Raw genomic sequence first — 20,390 nt, forward strand, 5'->3', positions numbered from 1 at the left:
TAGGGACAGAAAAGCTTTTCAATCATATTACAATTTGCACTGAGAACAGAGGTTACTCAAACAGAACAGCACTGCACGCACAATATCTAAATTAAGCTCTGAAAAAGAAACCTGAAGTTGGACAGGGAGCTAAAGCTGGACAGCAGAAAAGTGAACAATAAGATAATTCAACGTTTCCTCTTCAAAAAACAGTTTATATATCCTTATGTAAGAAGCGTAAAAATCACACAAACTTCAGTGTCTCATTCTAACAAGGTCAATTTTTTGGTAGCATGGGGTATCATTTTTTAGTCCAGCTTTTAAAGAGATAAGGCTTGTGATTGTGCCGTCTCTCCTCCCAGCCCCTCAAAAACACTTGGGAACCAACTGGACAGATAGCTGCTCATTTTCATGAAACCTATGTAGGAAACAGAAACTTAATGTAATGTCTCCATAAACAAGAGGCTATAAAAGCGCAGCCTCAATCCTTACCACCTCTGCGTGCTCTATCAGTTCACCAGTCAATACAAAATAATATCCAACACAGCCAAGATCACCTGCTCCCTCTTGTCCAGGCAAACTTCATGGTCTTAGTCTCATCCAATATTGTAATGCAGGGGGTGGGGTAGAGGTTTTTTTGGTGGGGTTTTTTTGTTTGTTTTGTTTTGTTTTTTAAATTGAGGACAGGGAAGTAAGTGTAAAAATGGGATGTAGTACACAGATCAATAAGAAATCAGACTTCATCAGTTTCACTCTTCACAGAATTTTCTTCTGTACTTTACAGGATACCCTCAGAGAGACAGATAACCAGGCACCTGGTGTTGTACTTCCAGCTCTTCAGTCTTCCCAGCTCACATGCTTTCTATCACCAAGAATTACTACTTCAAGTAATCACACAGAACTCTATCTTAAAATTAAATTATTAAAGCAATCTGAATTCTACCTTTGTCTGATATTACAGCATTTTAGAGCTTCTAATTCCTAGCACATGCTTACTGAAAAGAACATACATCTTTCTTTCACTATCTTTCAGACAGGTCTTATGACTCTGTTTTACTTCTGAGTGTGATTATAATATGCAACATATACTGTCATACCTTGATGATTTGTTAAAACAATAATGCAAACTGAAAGCAGTATATTGGCGACAATGTATTACCAATTTACTCAGTGCACACACGTCAAAAAAAATTAAAGCTGAGCAGGGAGGCTGCCACAGGAATCTTGATTCTAGAGCTCTTAAGCATGAAGGTGTCTTACTGCAGAGGGCTACTCTCACAACATCCAGCCATCCCTCAGCCTGGCATTCTGGTGAAACCCCCACTGTTGAGTCTGGACAGGGGCACAGAAGAACAGTTGATAAATAAAGTGCAAATAACTTGAATCACTCGACAAAAGTACCTAGGCAGTGACTGAAGCAGCAGTGGAGTAGCGAGTTTGAAAGCAGAGGAACATCCATCAGTTCTGCCCTGTATGAGGTCAGAAGTCTTGGCACTTTCATTCCTCTTGTTTGTACAAGGGAACTACTGATTTATTTTTTTTCCTCATCCATGCACTTGTCATACTTGAAGCACTATTCACTGTTTCTATACAGTATACATAGGATCAACTATGAGGTATTTTCTGAAGGGGATAGGGGAGGACAGAGAAGGGTAACTAGTCACCAACGCTAGATATAACTTCACACAGTGAAAAAGATGTGACCATTCCTTATCTTCTTTTATACAAAACATTCAAATACTAGCTCCTGTATGAAAATAAAAGCATCATTGATATTTATAACTTATTTATACCTCTATAAGCATCCACTTTCCTTGCCTAAACTAATGGAAACCAACTGTGAAGGTGACCTTGAGACATAATAGAACAGATGAAGATCAGTAAGAAAAATTACTATCTGGATATAAACAAATAGGACAGAAGCATTTGAAAACACACAGAAGACACTGAGTATTCTCCACACAAGAATCTTCTGCCATTTGCAAGCTCTTCACAGCCACTCACTAGTGCAGTATCCCAGAGATGTTGAGGTTGGAAGGCACCTCTGGAGGTCACCCAGCCCAACCTTCTATTCAGACCAGGGCCACCTTCAAAGTTAGTCAGCTTGTCCAAGCATGAGTTTTCAAAAACTCCAAGAATGAAGATACCACCTCTCCAAGCAACCTGTTCCAGTGCTTAACACTCCTCTGTGAGGAGTTTTTATTATAGCAACTATGGCATAATATTCTTATGTAGAAAAAAAGGCCTGTTCCAATACAGGAACTGCTATGTTCTCAAGCAACTAGATCAGATTTCACAATCATCTTTAAGGGCTCCATTCTGTAAAAATTATTGAACAAATAGCAAAACTATTTTTAGCTTGGATGGTGTAAGCTATTCCTTCTTTTCCTATCTGAACTAGACGATCAGAAGTATAACCAAAAATAGCATCTTGATATTCCTGTAGAAGAACAATCAGGCATGAATCACAAACAACATGTATTTCTAGTTTGCCAGATGAGTAAATAGCAGAAAGTGAATGGTAAGTTAAGTTTTACATTGTTATAGTCTTTTACCTTTTTATCACTCTCCTTGGCTCAATTTCTTTCAACAATAAGTCTACATATTCCTGTGAAGTGTCTTACAGCATTAAACAAAACAACATCCCAGTTCAGGAAACTCAATTTAACAAGCCTTTTAGACTACACGTTCATGAAAACAGTTCTAACAAATACTCCCTCCTGCTCAGTGTAACAAATGTTTAAATTCTAAATAGAAAAGAAAGTGTTGGATATATGTGCAAAGTATTACATCAGCATTGAGAGACAAGAATGGGAATATTTATACATAATAATGTAGTATTTATATAGTTTGGAGTATCCAAGAGCCCAGGGACTCTTGGATAGTTGTTGAATAGAATGTTGAATAGATGTTGAATAGAATTAACATTCAGCCTCACATATACTGTCCTAATGGGAGGAAAAAAAAAAGCTTTTAAAAAAATTATATTTTAACTATTAAAAAAAGACAACGGAAAAGTAATTCTGTGCAATTTAGGAAAGCTGAATTTTACGTGACACCATGTTCAATTATTACTTTTTTGAAAGTTAACAGCATTCTTCTGAATCATGACATATGGGCTAGCAAAATGGCTTTTAAGATTCAGCCTGAGGCAGTAGTAAAAACAAAGTGTTTGTATTTTGACTTACACTTGCTATCTACAGCTCTCAGTAATTACATTGTAATCTCAGTGGACTACCAAAATACAGTATAAAGTAATTTGAAGTACAAGAAATCAAAAGCCTCTTTAAGAAATCAAAAGACCTCTTATGCTTTGAAAGTCTAGGTCACAAGACAACAGATAAGAGACATGATGTCCAAGCTCGCTGTACTTTCTTCTGCATTTTTAATTCTGATTTGGGTTCTTGTCTATGTGTGCAGGAGAGAAAAGAAAACACACAAGGTTATTGCATTTCACCTATGAAGTTAACTCCCAGTTGGGATCCATATGTCTATATGAGGTTTTTAGTAGAAGTATTTAAAGAATAGATCAAAAGACAATCAGATGATCACAGAACAAAGTGTACTTTAATCTCTCCCTTTGCTGTTCCGGGGAAGTCCGTGATTGAGATACATATGCCAGTCCCATGTGGAGGAAGTAGATCCACACTGTGTATTTTTTTGTAACTTCTGGCTCTGTTTACAAAGGAAAAGTTCTATCTACCACAGAAGAAAAATATTCAGATCAAATATCCTGGGAAATGCCATGATAATCATAATATTTCAAGTTAAAGGTAGTTTTCTTTTAGAAAATTGGTTCATATATGCTTTGAAGAGAGAACTAGAAAAACCAGTTTATAATTGCATTCTGAATATTCTGTTTTTATGGAAAGCTACTTCCATCAGCCCAGATTTCCTCCACTTCTCATTTTACAGCATGCCTAACATTTCCTTTATTTTTGCTGCACAGCACAGAAGTCATTGGTTCACATGTTACAAGTAGTAATGTGAAATCACATACACCCAAAAGAAGTCATGCACTGTGTTTCCCACTTACGCCTACTATGACCAGGAAACAGCAGATTTGAATTACCCATGACAAATCCTACACAAGGATCAGCGAGGGTTAAGGCAGATGGCAGGTTCAGATCATTTTGGCCAAAGCATACAGTCCTAGAAAAAGAGATCTCATTCTCTAGTGACCTAAAAAAGCATCCCTTTTCTTCCTAAGGTGTGCCTTCAAGAAAAATCTGCTGCGTGATCTATCAGAAACAACTTGTTTTAAATTACATTAAGACACCAACGTCTATTAATGTCTGAAATCACCAAGTAGGAATCAAAAAAAATCTTGCTGTCTTAAGTTATTGTCAGCCTTTTCTCTTTTTTTTTTTTTTTAAAAAAACCAAGACCTATCAATGGATGCTATTCTTTTCTACTCTATTAATCAGATATCCTCAGTTTCAAATGTAATGAAATTTCAGAAGTCAAGCAGAATAGCAATAAATATAATTCAAATCACAGTCTATCTATCTACTCTGCTGACTGGCAAGTGCATGAAGAATATTTTCTGCATTGCCAATTTCTGGCAGAATGCATCTATGCTGACTCTTAATGAATCCCACCTTGGAATCTAAGCAGAAGGTATTACCTGTCTTAAAATTCTTCATCTTCTACAATTATTAGAAGAAAGTATCGGAAGGCAAAGGTGTCAGAGACCAGCAAATTAAGAAAAAAAAAAAAAAAAACAACCAAATCACTTCAAGAGGCTTATTATAAATAATTACAGGAAAACTGCCTTCTCAAGAATCCCCAAAATATTAGTTAATCTAGTTTTAAAATGTAGCTCATCTTTAACAAAATAATCCTCCTGGGAAATTCTGAACACAGAAGAGTATAGAGAAAGCTGGTAAACGAAATAGAATGCAACTTCAAGTAGGGCTCTGCACTTCTTGAATTCAGTGTTGAAATGAAGTCCTGTGAAACTACAAATGGCTGTCCCAGAAAACTGAGATCACATTATCTCACTTCCACAAGAAATTCCTTCCACTCTAACCAAAGTAAGTTTCATAAACTTACATTCAAAGCTAAAAAAAAATTAAAGAAATCTATCTATTCTGTCTCCTATGGAAACTAACCCACATAAAACATTTCCCCCTCTTCCATTTTATCTAATTGACCACTACATATTATAAACACAGGATGAAAGAATTTCTTTTTCACACTGCCCTAAATACTAATCAAATTCTAGAAACTAACAACAGCAAGCAACATCATCAGCATATTTTATTTCTGGAAGACATTAATTCATGCCCAGATCTCAACTTCTCACTAATCTTAAATGGATCTTCCCATCATTCTAGATGACTTTTTCAGCTTTGTCTAAAATCATTGCTTCTTATTCAGAAAGAGAACGGAAAAAATGGAATAAGGGCAACTCTCAGCATTTGCCTGTATTTTATTATGTATCAGAATGTGAGGGAAGACAAAATCATTGTTTAATAAAGTGATAGCATGTTTAACTTCAGTGACTTCAGTGTTCATACTATGCACATCACTGTTTAGATGATATTTTCTATGACCAACTTCTTGAAGTTTGGGAAAAGTGGGGGGAGGTGTTTTTTCTATTAGAGGGGGAAAAAACAATTGAAACATGGTTCTAAATGGAATCTGGAGGGAAAAAGAAAAAAAAAAAAAAGCCTCAAAGATTTGTGCTAGTATTTCTAGTTAAACTAAAGTTCATTTCAGTTTCTACATCTCTAGTAAAAATGTCTTACTGAAGTTGAGTTTTCATGAGGAAAAAACAAGGTTTGGAAAGTCATAAACTTCTAATTCAGACTTGTCAGAATATTCAGCAGTGAATATGCAGTTCTGATTCTAGATAAAGCATTTTTCATCTTTATAAAGGTGTTCATGGAAGAAGCTCGGGTTGGTTTTTTTTTTGTAACTGAAGATTTAGATCCACAAGACATGTATCCCAGCAACCTAAGAAAGGAATGAACTTGTTGCTTCCTCTTGTAACAAACATAGGCAATTGAAGGTCAAGTCTATAAAGACACAAATTCCCTCTGGTATATGACAGTATTCGTTTTTCCAGTTGCAAAGTCTCATTAAAAGATTCTTTTACCTAGAACCTGTGTGCAATTTCCTAGTTTCTCTCTCAGATTGTGATTGCTTTCCCCTGTATGAAATTTTTATTATTTTGCCTTGCCAGACTTAAATCTTGTATTTGCTGTCTGCAGGTTTGTATCAACTGCTATTCTGGAGGTTTCAGATCAGTAGCTATTGTTGACATCTTGACAACAAGCCCTCTCCACAGCACCAGTTCAGACAGCATACTACTAAGGACAAAAACACCCCAACAGGTCCCTTTGAATGTTTCTCTCTCACTCTGGATTATAAGAATTAACAAAAATGATGTTGGATGAGGATATTGTCCTTCTATAACATACTTAGTGTGAAGATTGTAAGAGCTCTTCACAAATTTTTCTGACTAAATTTCACATCGCTAGCCAAAAGCAAGTGTTTTATCACTGTTACACACAAAAAAAAGTTTAACACAAGAGATACCAGTCTTTCAAAGAAACTTGTGTTAGAATGGTACAGTACTGCTGATCCTTAAGAGACACGTAAAACACCAGTGCTTTCCACACCATCCACAGGGCCTTAGAAAGATTTCTGTCTTCAAATTTGGAATATGAAGTTGCCAGTTTTAGCTGAAAATTCTTTTTGCATGCTTAAAGCCAGGGGGCTCCTTGAGTTAATATTAATGAAATCATGTTCACCTCTACCAAATAAATACTGAATAGAGCAATTTTGTTTAATGTATTAATGGAAATCTAACATTTAAACATGCATTTTTATTTTTGAAAATTCAAACCTGAAAGCCTCCAGGTGTTGCACTAGAGATTAAATGAGAATACTCAGTGATTCCTTGGAGAATTTATGCTGATAAAGACTATCTGCTTGCATTATAAAGATCCATATGGGCACAGTCTAGATATGCAGAATGCAAAGAATAACTTCCGATTAGAGCAAATGCCAGATTTAAAAGTATGCAAAGGACACTGACTGTTAGAGCAAGGGGCTTAAATCCCAAGATTAGAGTTTAAAGTATGCTGCACCACTAATGACTGTTCAGAGAACAGACAGTGCTGATTCCCACTTTTTGCAAATAACTTCTATCTAGGCAGTGAAGCTTCCAGTATTACAGCAGTGGTTTGGAATTTTCCACCAATTCTGAACGGCTACATGATTTTAAGACTTTACCACTCTTTTTCTCTGAACTGTAAAATAAGCACAATATTGCTTACATTTTATAGCATCCCTGGCCTATATCAGTAGGAAGCATTATTTTTAGACTTTTCTACCAAGATTTGTCAGCAGTCTAAATTCTCCTAGAAGTCTGGATAAAAAGAAATCACCTGTCTGCCCTTCTTAGTCTCATAAGAGAATTTTTTTCCCCATATTACTTTCTAACTAAACTGCAGCCCAGTGCTTTATGATCTACACGAAGCAACTTCAGGAGCTGAAAACACTGGGTATAATACTATAGACAAACAGCTAAAGAGGTTAAGGAACCCTAGTCTCGATCAGGAAAACTACCACTTTAACATTATAAATGCTTCTGTGAAGAATCCTTTCTTCTAAGTGCTTCACATTGTTCTGGAAGCTCTTGTACTGCTGCCTTTAGAAAATTCCAAAAACTGTCAGACTGAATCCAATTAAGAACATACAGAAATGTACTTTGTACAATATAGCATCAAATCCCAATATACATCAAAAATGCAGTCATATACATCCATGAAGACAAGCCAGTCACTGGGATTCTTTTCCATCATTAAACAGCCTCTACAACACACTAGTGATAGGCTCATAGCCTACAGCACAGACATCATGTCATAATTTTATTCAAGCCTAGGAGTATTTGCTTTCAGTAGACATAGTTGAAAGTTTTCTAGCAACAGGAAGAAAAATAAAAAGAGGGGGTGGGGGCAGAGGAAAGGTCGCCCCAAAGCATCTGTTGAACATGATTCTTGTTTCCCCTACACCTCTGCTAACCCTGGAAGCAATTATTTTGCAGCCAAGAGCAGAAAATTCCTAGTATTACCTCAGATCAGCAAGGTTTATGGGTTAATCATACAGCGTCAAAAGTTGTTTTTTCCTTGGGCTTTTTGGTTTTTTTAATCTTCCACTTTAAGACAGTTATTCAGGGGGGGGGAAAAAAAAAAGTGTTATTAAAGTAGGTATGTGTAAACTCACACTGTGGGTTTGGGGTTTTTTGAATATAGTTTTAATATTTTATTCTCCTGGGTATTGACTGCACCAGACTTACTAATCACAGCTACCACCAGTACAGCTGTCAACAAATAACCATAAGTGAAGGTTATCCCATTTTGTAACAAGGATACATTTTGTTATCAATCCAAACAGCTTCTGTGTCTCACTGAAGTAAGGGATGTCATTAGTGCACTTACAGAGGATAGAGGGCCAACAACAGCTGTGATTAAGGCAAATGCACAAACTCAGCTGAATGAGGACAATCACAATTTCCTCTCTCTTCTTTAAATCTTTAATATGTTATCACCCATTTTTTAAAATAATCTCCAGATACATTTTTTTAAAAAGTGGCCTCAGCTGAATATCATTTGTAAGTAAGAGCTCACCTCTATTAATACAAATATTTTATACTCATATACTATCCTTTATATAGCCCTCTTTTTTTCTCTCATCTGATGAGTTTTGACCAGTAGTTTCAATCAAGCCCTCCACTACCATATTCAAGTTTTACCTTGAAGCATAATGTAAGAATCAACAAGACAGATTTTTGCAATATACATTCCTTGCATCTATCTTTGATCACAGCAGCAGTGCAATGGAAACTAAGCATTGCACATGGAAATTCAGACCAAAGTCATCAAAATAAATGCTCATCTTCAGAAAAAGTTATATTACTTTTTCAATGTAAGGAGAAAATATTATGTATATGACTAGATGCTGAAGTAAAAACAAGGCAAAAAGGAGATTTCCAGTAAAGTTTCAGACAGCAGGTAAGTGGAAAAATTATTCCACATGAGTCCTAACGATCTACTTCAATGCAGTAAAAACACTGCTCAGGTAAAATGTTCTCCTCTATACAAGTACTCATGCTTTAGTAGAAAAAAAATTTTTTTTAAAAAAATCACAAACTCCTTAATAAATGTAGCAGCAATTTGTTTCCTAACCGTTACCCAGCAAGTTCATGAAGTTTGGACTGAGTACAGCCCAGTTCAGCCATGCACTCAAACAAAAGGGAAAAGAAACCTTTGAGAGAAAGTACATCAAAGTCCAAATAAACCATTCTTCTTCCAAGTTTATCCAATGCTATCAAAATTTTCATGTTTGACAAATGTGAGATTTCTCCCAGCAGTCAAAAAAAAGGTTATATTAAAACCAAACGCATCAAGAAAGAATTTTACCATATCACAGCCACACAAAGCAGTGGCAGTGCCACCAAAGAATTTGACACAGATGTGAATACAGTTTCAAATAACTCGCAAGTCAAGTTACAAGCATTAAAAAAATTAAAGGTGAGTCTACAAACTAGCAGTAACAAGATTCCATAAAATATATGTACTTTCTTAGAATCTACTCTTTAGAACAGGTCTGCCTTAAGAACAGGTTACAAGACCCTCTTCCATTGAAATACCTCATCAGTATCACAGCTACTGCCAGAAAACCATAAAGGTTAAAATTCTTGACAGTTCTTCCCAGACCAGTCTTTTTCATCTTTTTCTTACTCACTGCCTCTTCTAATTTCTTTACTACCTTCCTGCTACCAGGTAAACTCTGTATCAGCCCAGAAATTATATACCTTCTCACATAACAATTATCCTTAACAGACTACACCATCAATTATTAGTTTAAAAAAAAGCTCCTGGTTTCCAAAGTTTGTGCAACAGTTTTCTTTAGGAAATCTGTATACCTCTTTTACACTAACACCCCTCCCTCCCCACAAACTTGGAAGACTCTTTGATTGCTTACATTTCCTTTGTCTTATTTGAGTCTCATTTGATCTGCAGCTTGAGGAGAAAGGAGAATATGTTTTCTCAATGCTCTGTTAGGATTCTCTTTACTCTTGCCAATAATGGGAGATTTGCTATAGTCTGCCCGGTTTGTTTCTTTGCCCTAAAGAAAGAAAATTTTATGTTATGTTACCTTCATTCAAAAATTCTGTAACACGCTTCTCAGTACCTGTAAAAGTTAGTCTAAACTGAGAAAGTATCAAAACAATTTTAATGATAAATTTAAAAAAAAAAAACAAAAAAACCATACAAACACATGATTTTCAAACCATTGTTTTCCTCTCCTCCACCACTGTTCACAAAGGACTCAACAAAACAGCGTAATAGAACATCATGCACAAAGTAAAAATCACAGCTAATTTTTCCTGCTTTCATACACAAGCTTCTCCACCCAGATACATCTTGTGTCAGTACAGGCCGTACAAAATCTTCAAAGCAGTGCCATTTTCTCAGTAACAGCCTGTTAAATTCCATTTGGAAACATCATTCCAACTCTAGGAAAGTAACTAATTGTTCTGTAGAGTGTTTCTTAAAAAAAAACACCCTATGAAAATATTAAAATGGACCATTGAAAGAAAACAACCCAGTTTGGGGAAGCTTGTTTCATCCTGGAATTTATACAAGCGCAAAGAGAAAGTGGAGAAGAGTCTGAAGCATAATTAATACATATCTTCACCAACCCTTATCTACGTGCATTCCTAAATGTTGATAGTAAAGTTTAGATGCAACAAATGCTACAATGCCCAGGCCACCAGTCCATTAAACCTGAAGTCCTCACAGTCTCTCTCATATTTACACTTCAAGGACAACATTTTGTGACCATGTTTCACTAACCTCACCTGACCGTTTACAATACATGCAGTCAAACCACATCTTTGAAAGAAGTTCCTCAACTCTTGTCAGTAAAGTTTGCATCCACCTATCACAGAGTCCAACAGTGTCAGTGAACTCTGACAAATCTGAGCAGCTATTCCACAGTGCCAGAGCAGTGATGCTCCCAGGTGACACTAAGGAGACCAGCACCAAGGGCCCAGCTTGGCAGCATGTTCCCAGCTGTCATCCTGCACACACTGCTGCGAAGATGGCTCAGCCTCAGCAGTTACACAGAGCTGGTTACGGAATTTCAGTCAGTCACAGAAGTGCATACCTGCCACTACATGTGCTGGGCTCTCATTCCCATTATCATGTCTAAAGCAAGTGACTTTGTAACACAAGACCAATATTTATCTACCACAGTTTTAGATGAGTCTTTTTTGTGTGTTTCTGACTTTTCAGTATTTCTCATGTGCTACAATTCACCTCTGGTCCTCAGGAGGTGGAAAGGAAAGGCTACTGCTGCTAACAAAGTAGCAGCCATGCTACTTTGGACCAGAATCATATTAAGTAACAGGCTAACAAGAGGTTACAGACTCTCACAAAAGAAACACACTGGACAAGAAAAGCCCTATCTGGCTCATTCTAGAAACACAGTAAGATGGAAAAAATAGCCCAGCACTGAGATTTATAGAAAACTACAGGAATAAACTCCTACTCATATGAAAAGGAGACCTGCAGCTGTATAACACTTTCCCCACCAAAATAGTATATAAACTGCAAATCTACCCATAATTCTTACATATGTAATGAAAGAAGTATGAATTTCTGTACTAAAGATTTGCACTAATCCTGCAAGAAATTTAAGGTCAAAATCTCTTTTAAGCTCCCATCCTGAATTCAGATGCCCATTAGGATTGCCCTGGTCACCATCCATTCATATTCTTAGCTATAAAACTGAATGTAGTGCAGGGAGTTTTGCTCTTCCAGCCTCTCTTTTCTCTCCCAACACACCAGCAAACCCCTTCTAATTCACAAGAGAATTCAGGCACCTCAAGGTTTTAATCTTACTGAACATGTGCACTCCACATCTGAACAGCAGCACTGTGACAGTGCTATACCCTTAAAATTCTGGCATTAAAAGACAGTCCAAAACCATGGATAAGACATAAAAAGGATTAGATTTTTAGCTCTTAAGATTAACATAAAAAGAGGAACACTCCCAGAACACTGTCCTTGAAATCAATTTCTTATTATGTTGGATAACCACAGAAAAAGCTGACTCTAAACAAGTATTTTAATACATATGAAGTACAAATAACTGTTTGTCAACTTTAATATGCTAGATAATTCAGGGAATTTATTATAATGAATTTCAAGGAGTTACAAACAATAAAAAAGGTAATCAAACCTTCTACTTTCTAAGAGAACAGAGTTATTGTTGCATGCTACAACATGCAGAAATTACTTCTATTATCTTTTATATGTTAGGCAACAAAAAGTACCTTACCTTATTCTCCACTGTCTGAGCCCAGAGGATTAAAAACAAAAATATTAGGCAGAAACAGCAAGTGTCCTTATCAAGAAAAAAACCAATCCACTGCATCAATAAACTTAATGGCCGTCCGACATGCCATGCACACACTAGGGACACGATGAAAACTTATCCCCATCCTTTTCTTGCAAGCAGTCATATCTCCAAATTGGAAACCTGAAGGCAGCTGTTCATTACCTCCTGCTCCAAAATGCAGATCTCAGCAACACAGCACCGCAAGAAGAGCCACCTAGCTTGATTTCCCCTCCTAGTAATTCCCTCCTTGCCAATTACTGCACTGCAGTCTTTCTGAGGGCTATGCAAAATACAGAGGAGGACTGAAAGAGCCCAGGAAAGAAACTCATTTACAAAAGAGTTCATCCAACTTATCTCCTGTCTTAATTGTGGGCTGAAAGGAATAAACTCGTAGATCGTAAGGAATTGTGGGCTGAAAGGAATAAACTCATAGATCGTAGGGGATCTCTTAGGATTCTCTTTGCTGTTCCTCCTTTCATGTTCCTGCCTTTCTTTTCATTTTTCATTGAATAATTTTTGGATTTTACTTTGTGGCAAAACTAGAAGGAATTGGAGAATAAAAAAAGATTAACAATTTTTTTAATACTTAAGGGTTGTTTTATATTTAGTGACTTGTTTATAAGTTATATTAAAGCTACCTTTTATTCTCATAACCACTAATATTTAAAGGGTTAAAAAAGAAAAAATATTTTTAAGGTTTGCGGTTTTCTGGGGTTTGGGGGGTGGGGGTGCTGGTGGGTTTTTTGCTTTTGCTGCTTAAATCAGGCAGTTTAGTCAATTAACTATTTTACCACTTGGATGCTTTCCCTATACAATTAAAACTGCTGTGATTACACAGCAGCAGCATTTGTGAGACAAACGCCCAGCAGGAGTATTTGTAATTATTTCCCAAGTGTTCCACAACAGCAGCTAAAGAATACATCCAAATATTAAAGAAGGTTTCACACCAGGGTTGAGGCTGGAAGGGACTTCTAGCAATTGCCTAGTCCAACCCCCCCGTTCAAACAGGGTCAGCTAGAGCCAGCTGCTCAGAACAGTGCCCCATCAGGTTTTAAGTATCTGTACAGAGAGCAACTCTACTACCACTCTGGGAAACGTGTTGCAGTCTTTGAGCACCCCCACAGTCAAGTTTTTCTTGCGTTCAGATGGAAATTTATGGTTTTTTGATTTATGCCCATTGCGTCCTTGTACACTAGAAGTCTAATTTATACTGGGGTTAGATCTTTTTTTTCCTTCTCCCGCCCTCACTTCTTCATTCCTCACAGCTGCATTTAAGAGCAAAAGGAGCAACAATGAGCTCTCAGTGTCAATCAGCCAGTTGTTGGCTCATTTGCAACAATAGGCTCATCACTGCTCGCCATCCCTCCCTTCCCTCTCCATCCTTCAGAGCAAGGCCCAAGGCCGGATCTTTTAGCCCACAGCAGCCCAGCTGCCTACCATCAGCAGCCTATTATTCCTTGAGATCCATGTCCTCCTTGGGGGAGGATTCTGCTCAGTCTTTTCTGGTTTGGCCTCACTGGAACATTAGGCAGGGCTTCAACAGATGCTGACAATGACATGGAAAGCTCAGAAACCTCCAGCTGCTCTTCAGCACCTCCCTACCTTCTGCTGCAGCCCCCCAGGAGAAGGGGAAGTAGCCAGCATTCAGAGCACGTTACGTGGGGATAAGCAGAAAGGAAACGGGAGAGTTTGGAGGTAGATGCATCCTTTTGGGTTTTGGCTCACAGCAGTGAAAAGGTTGGTTGTTTTCAGTGACATGTTTCAACAAGGTTTATGTTGGCCTTTTAAAGAAAAGGTAACAGGCAACATAGGTACAGACTCACAGATACAATGAACGTACCTACTACCCACTCTGCCACCCATAGTGGGGAGAAAGATTAATTTCTCACAGCTGTGCACAAGTCCTTTGCATACTCTTCACAGGGGCTCCTGAGTTTTCATGCACTAAAACAGCAGGTTTACAATTATTTTTTTCTTTTCTAACATGGCTTAGTTAAAATTGAAATTCCTGTAATGGACAACATATACTCAGTTTAGGCTCCCAAACAAAGTTTTGGTTAGTTTTATTTTAAGTGCATCTCTACTAAAAATAATTTATTTAACACTAAATGTCATCTTCACTTTCAAATCTCTTCCCTGGTTTGCAGACCAAACATCACACACCACATTAGAAGAAAGAAAAAAAAAAAAAATAAAATAAAATAATGAATTTGAAAAGAGGAAAGGCCTACTGGCTTTGAAACAGAAAAAATTAGAAGAGCTATCAGAGACTTTCTGCATGACTTAAAGCACTTCTGTACATTTCTATTCCCTTTCACTGAGGAGCAGATATAATGCCTCCTTTCTCTGATCTTACGTGGACACCTACCAAGTTCCCATCTCTTCACACACTTGTATACGTATTACCTTGTATAAAAGGACTTCAGCCTTAAGCTGGGAACTGCCAAAAGTGAAAAAATAACTAGAAATAAGGAACACAAAAACATAATTATATCTTGGTAAAGTTGGGGGGGAAGAAAGACCAAAACCATCCCTTTCCTCTAAAAACATAACTGGTAAAATAAGGACCTTTAAATATTTTTCAGTTTCTGCAGCTAGTCTAAACCTAGCACCTTAACAACACTTTTTAACCTGTTTTGCTTCAGGATACTGAGAATGACTAGAAGACAGCCACATTCAGCCTAGTTACTTTCTGGATGGGATTCACACACTATCAAGGACACACATGCATTTCTTAGGAAAAAAAAAAAAAAGACTAGCTGTAAGTTACAAGATGGGGACAAGAAATAAAATCTTAGAGAAAGACAGAAAGTCTGCTTCATAAATTGTTAAAGGTCCCGTGTACTCTTGGTGGGAGGGTAAGACAGAGAAAACGCCAAGATAGTACCCAGTCATTCCAGCAGCCTATTTCCTTTTCCTGCACTCTTCAGGTGCTACATCTAGATCACAACCTAGAAAGGGCTTGTTATACTGTTATGTGAACCTACAAAAAGAACTTACTGTAACAAGAATATGAACTTATGTGTATATACAGCATCGTTAATTCACATAAACACCAAGTTCTTAGTCATAGTGCTTAATCTATTGTCTAGTGTTATTGTAGCAAAGCTTATTTTTACCCCTTTACCACAGCAAATTTTGAAAGAGCCTCTCTACCTTCCAGCTTTCTAATGCTGCACCTGCTCTAAGAAACAGGCCACAGAGTAGTCCCAGAGCATCACCTGCTGCTGCTCTTCGAAGACACAACTCCTATCACTTACCTGAAGGATTGAGGAATTTCCTATGTTCATGTCAACAAGTTAAAAAGAGTCTGTTTCACTTTTTTTATCCATTCCTAATTTACAGCTTAAATTGAAGGCAAAAGATGACTACTAACTTTTTTGTAGAAGCATTATTTCTTTTCAAAGTCCAGAAAAAGTAGAGTAGAGTAAGGAAGGAAAGCACAACTTCAAACACATCTAAGGTACTATTCTACAAGATTCAGGATGTTTTCTCCACTTGCAGCTAAGGTACAATGCAGTTTCCCAAATCAGGCTGTGGCTGACTGAGGAAGCTGGCTACCACCTATGAGTTCTAATCTTATTTTTAAGCTACTTGGGGAAAAAAAAAAAATCTTTCCCTCAGATGTTTAATGAAATAGAGATAATAATATGCTTACCTTGCTTGCAAATACAATGGAACTGATAAAATGAACGAAAAATAAACAAACAAGCCTCCATATACTATCAAGCGACTTAATTCCATCAGGCAAAGAGTGCAGTAGAACTTGCTAAATAGTCCATTGTGATTGTGTGGAAAACAAAACAAGAGCAAGGCTTTAAGAGGGTTTACTTACAGAAATAAGAATGAAACTTGTTTGACTTTTGAGGTAACACCCTCATTCATAACTAAAGCAAGTCCAGGCACTGAAGATGATTTGTAAAATTAGTACCATCAACTTAGAGATGTGAAAACGCAAGGAGAACAAGGTACTTTACAGTTTCATGCAATGATACAAGTACTACTTCTACCAAAGAAAAAAAAAAACCTACAAAAAATCCCAGCTCACAACTGTCATGAGGTTTCTAAATGCACATATCCCGAAAATACATACAGCAGAAGAATTGTTACCTACCTGTTCACATGAAAAAAATTCACAACCCAAACCACAGTGACACACAAGACTGCAGTCTGTGCTTCCAATGGATTAATATATTGTCTCCCACTGCTGAGAGCTGGTCTTGATTCAGTTTAAGCCTAAGTACTCAGGCTTTCCTGCCGGGAAACAAACAAGTAAAGTCGGTTTCAAGCATCTCCTATTAATATACAGAAACAATTCTCACAAGCCTCAAGGCAGAAAAGATAAATAGTAGGTTAAGGTTGCACAAAACCGTAACAAACTACAGCAAATCAAAAAGCTGCACTGAGATTTATTCGTTCACTAGAAAATTCATTGCAAAAGTCTATTTACTTCATGAAGGAAGTCACCCCTAGCACCACTTAAGTGAGTCAAGCTAATCTGCAAGAATGTTTTACATAATGGGAAAATTTTTTTTTGGCCAGAGGTTCACAGTGTTCTTACATTTCCAGAAACTGCAGATGTAAAGATACTTCTGTTAACCCAAACCAAAACCAAGAAAAGAAACTGACATGCATGCTCCACTTCACAACAGAGGTCTAATTTTACTAGCTACTGTACTTCAACATATTCAGCATAGGCAAGATTTACACTCTGATATAAAAGGAGGGAAATATGAACATTGAAAACACAGGTAGTTTTAATACTAACACCAAATGGTATTAAAACATATTGGCTAGCACATCGTCACAATTTCTGACCTGTGATACTGAGAACTGAAGTAATTCAAGCTACCAGTTTTATTCTTGTAGAAAACTAGTACTAGTGAAACAGCCGGAATGGATTTACAAGAAAGCACGATACCATCTTATTTCTTCCATTTTTACTTTACTGTGAAATAAAAGCTAACAAAAGAGCCAAGAATCCCTACAGACCACAGTAACGAACTGAAAGGTGTTCTTTCCTTCTTTTCGCAACGAAAATACACGGCAACATGACTACCACATCAAATGCAGTTCACTCAAAGCAGCTTGAATGAAAAAATCTCCTCAGTATTCAGAGGGCTGATAACAGCTTAAGGATTATATATAAAATCAAAAAGTAAATTGAAAACGTTTCAAAGCTCAAATATTATTCCCCTTATTCTGCAAAAATTGATCAATTAAATACATATTGTTCAGATTATATTTTAGTTGCTGGTTTTAAAATATTTTTAATGATACTTAAGAGTACGTCTGGTTTTTTAATTGCACAGCTTTTGAAATTGAATAAATATTTTTAATTAATGCTATGGATCATAAGTGTACAAGTATTGGGATTCGAGCTCTAAAACAGACTTGAAATTACAAAACTGATCATAAAACAAACCCTACTATGTAACATCTCAAAAGTGTAAACACCATATTTGTTTTAGTACTGAAGAAGTACAACTGTTACCATGACTGTGTAATACAACTTTCCTAACAGACAAGGCATTCAGGGGCATGGGGGGTAGGAATGTTTAGAAGCCCAAACTCAGAGGGTTAAATTCATCATCTTTTTTGCTCCATAATGCAACATATGAACAAGTGCTTCTGTGGTCCTTTCCTTATTTTTGGTGATGCAAATCCTTCAGAAAGGTTTCTATCCTGAAACATTCTTTCCACTCCACAGTACATTAAGACATCCTACCTCACTTTCCTTCTCACAGACAATTTACCTATGTATTTGCCAGCAAAAGCCGTATCTGTGATTATGTGAGTTTTATCTTCATTGATGATAACCGAAGAATGAATGAAAAAGGCTTCTGACTCCAATAACTATATGCTCGAAAATCAAAACCCAGTTAAGGGGGCTGTCTCCACTGCATGACAGAACCAACTTGTAGTTAGAAAGGGAAAGAAAAAAAAAAAAAAAAAAAAAAAACGGCCTAAATTCTACCCCTGGAGCATATAGACCAAGACAAGCGATACAGCTGCATTGCCCAAGTAAAAGGCAACATCTCCATGTTGTAATGACCAAAGCAATCTCTGGGAACCATCCTGAGGATCCAAAGGTGTCCACCATTTCACACAGAAAGCAGACAAGTAGCACAGTTTAAGTTCCCGAGGATAGCACTCCTCCTCATCTGCAACTAGACTTCTCTTGTCAGTCCTGACAGCGCTGTACTTACATAGACTTCATCATCTTTATCCACATACTGAACACCAGTCCTCACCCTCCATAAACTTGCAGGCTGCTCTCCCTGTATGCCTTATCAAAAAAACACAGTCAGAACAATATTGGTTTTGTGGTCTGCCTTAGGTTTTCCACCTAAGGCTACTGCTACACTTCAAATCACAAGAGTAAGCACAGTTCTTCCTAGAGCATTAGATATCTAGAAAACAAGCTGGAGCAAGCTTAATCTACTGTTTTGCAAGATGGCCCTACAGAGATCAGTATCCTTGGAGCCACTGTCATAAGCTTAGATCACAAGATGAGAACAATTTCCTTAATTCAGATAGGAAAATAATGCTATAGAGGCTTCAGTATTTCTTGTCTCGCACTGTATCTCCATGTGGTTCAAGGAAGGACCTCAGTACAGAATAAAAACACACAATGAAAAATAAATAAAAAGACAAAAAAACAAAAAAAAAAATGGACCAGAGGCAAATGATAGATTAAAAAAAAAATCACTGCAGCAGTAACAAACAGCTGTGTTCTAGTCTACAGTCCAGCCCCTGATCTAGTTTTCTGGTGAATGAAAGAAAGGAGAACTTGAAGACAGAGTGACACCACACGTTGGAAAGACTCTCTTTTTTCAGTAATGGAGACTCTCCTTCTACAGAGCTCTGCTTATGGACATAAGAAGATAAAGACCCCTGTATCACTGTTTAAGAACACTTAAGAGTTTTCTACTCACATACTAACTTCAGACTTTATACACGCAGTCTGATGATCCACAAGTCAGAGTATGGACTGGAGACAACCCTGAAGCCTTCTGTGTTTAGAGAACCACCAGAAACAATTACACTTGGGCAAATTGCAGGCAATGGTTTTACTGATTTACAATATGTAACATTTCAGATCTATTTCCCCTGTGCATTTTCACCTCATTCAGTACTGGTAGTAGGTCAGTTTTATCAGTTAACATAATTCTGAAAAGTCATCAGCCTGACACCAATTCTCATCCTGCCTGCTTTTCCAAGGTTAGCTAATTTGGACTGTCTAACTAGCTCTGCCACAGCCATAGCAAAGCTGCAACACTGTCACAAAGATGACCGACCACACCCCCTCAGGGGTCAGTATTAGGACTGGCACTCTAACATCTGTCGATGACATGGACAGTGGGATCGAGGGCACCTTCAGCAAGTTTGCCAATGACACCAAGCTGTGTGCTGCTGTTGATGTGATGGAGGGAAGGGATGTGCCATGCAGAGGGACCTGGACAGGCTGGAGAGGTGGCCTGTGCAAACCTCATGAAGTTCAACAAGGCCAAGTGCAAGGTCCTGCACATGGGTTGAGGCAATCCCAAGCACAAATACAGGCTGGGCAGAGAATGGACTGACAGCAGCCCTCAGGAGAAAGACCTGGGGGGCACTGGTTGATGAGAAGCTCAATATGACCCGCCAATGTGCATCTGCAGTCCAGAAAACCAACTGCATCCTGGGCTGCATCAAGAGAAACAGGGACAGCAGGTCAAGGGAGGTGATTCTCCTCCCGTACTCTGCTCTTTTGAGACCTCTCCTGGAGTACTGTGTTGAGCTCTGGGGCCCCCAATATAAGTAGCACATGGACCTGCTCAAGCAGGTCCAGAGGAGGCCACAAAGATGATCAGGGGGCTGGAGCACCTCCCTTATGAGGACAGCCTGAGAGAGTTGAGGCTGTTCAGCCTGGAGAGAGAAGGCTCTAGGGACACCTTTTAGCAGCCTTCCAGTACCTAAAGAGGGCCTACAAGAAAGCTGGAGAGAGA

General features: G+C 37.7%; 1 protein-coding gene across 7 annotated transcripts in view; it reads right to left on the reverse strand.

Annotated features, from left to right (window-relative positions):
* TRAF3 (TNF receptor associated factor 3) overlaps positions 1 to 20,390 on the reverse strand; it is a 72,633-nt gene that overhangs the window by 39,883 nt on the left and 12,360 nt on the right. For 3 of the 7 annotated variants that reach the window (XM_026849479.1, XM_026849474.1, XM_026849476.1), the window contains exons 2-5: positions 16,517 to 16,656; positions 14,243 to 14,410; positions 12,343 to 12,357; positions 9,979 to 10,122 (exon numbers count right to left, since the gene is read on the reverse strand). The exons of 1 other annotated variant lie outside the window; for it this stretch is intronic. The gene's annotated coding sequence lies outside the window, so the exon portion shown is untranslated. Of the gene's footprint in view, positions 1 to 9,978; positions 11,156 to 12,342; positions 12,358 to 14,242; positions 14,411 to 16,516; positions 16,657 to 20,390 lie in introns of those variants that run through there. 3 more of the 7 variants (XM_026849480.1, XM_026849477.1, XM_026849475.1) reach the window with 2 other exon arrangements.

The sequence above is a fragment of the Athene cunicularia genome, assembly GCF_003259725.1.
Source record: "Athene cunicularia isolate RWA chromosome 5 unlocalized genomic scaffold, athCun1 chr5_part1, whole genome shotgun sequence".
In the NCBI taxonomy this organism is placed as follows: Eukaryota; Metazoa; Chordata; class Aves; order Strigiformes; family Strigidae; genus Athene; species Athene cunicularia.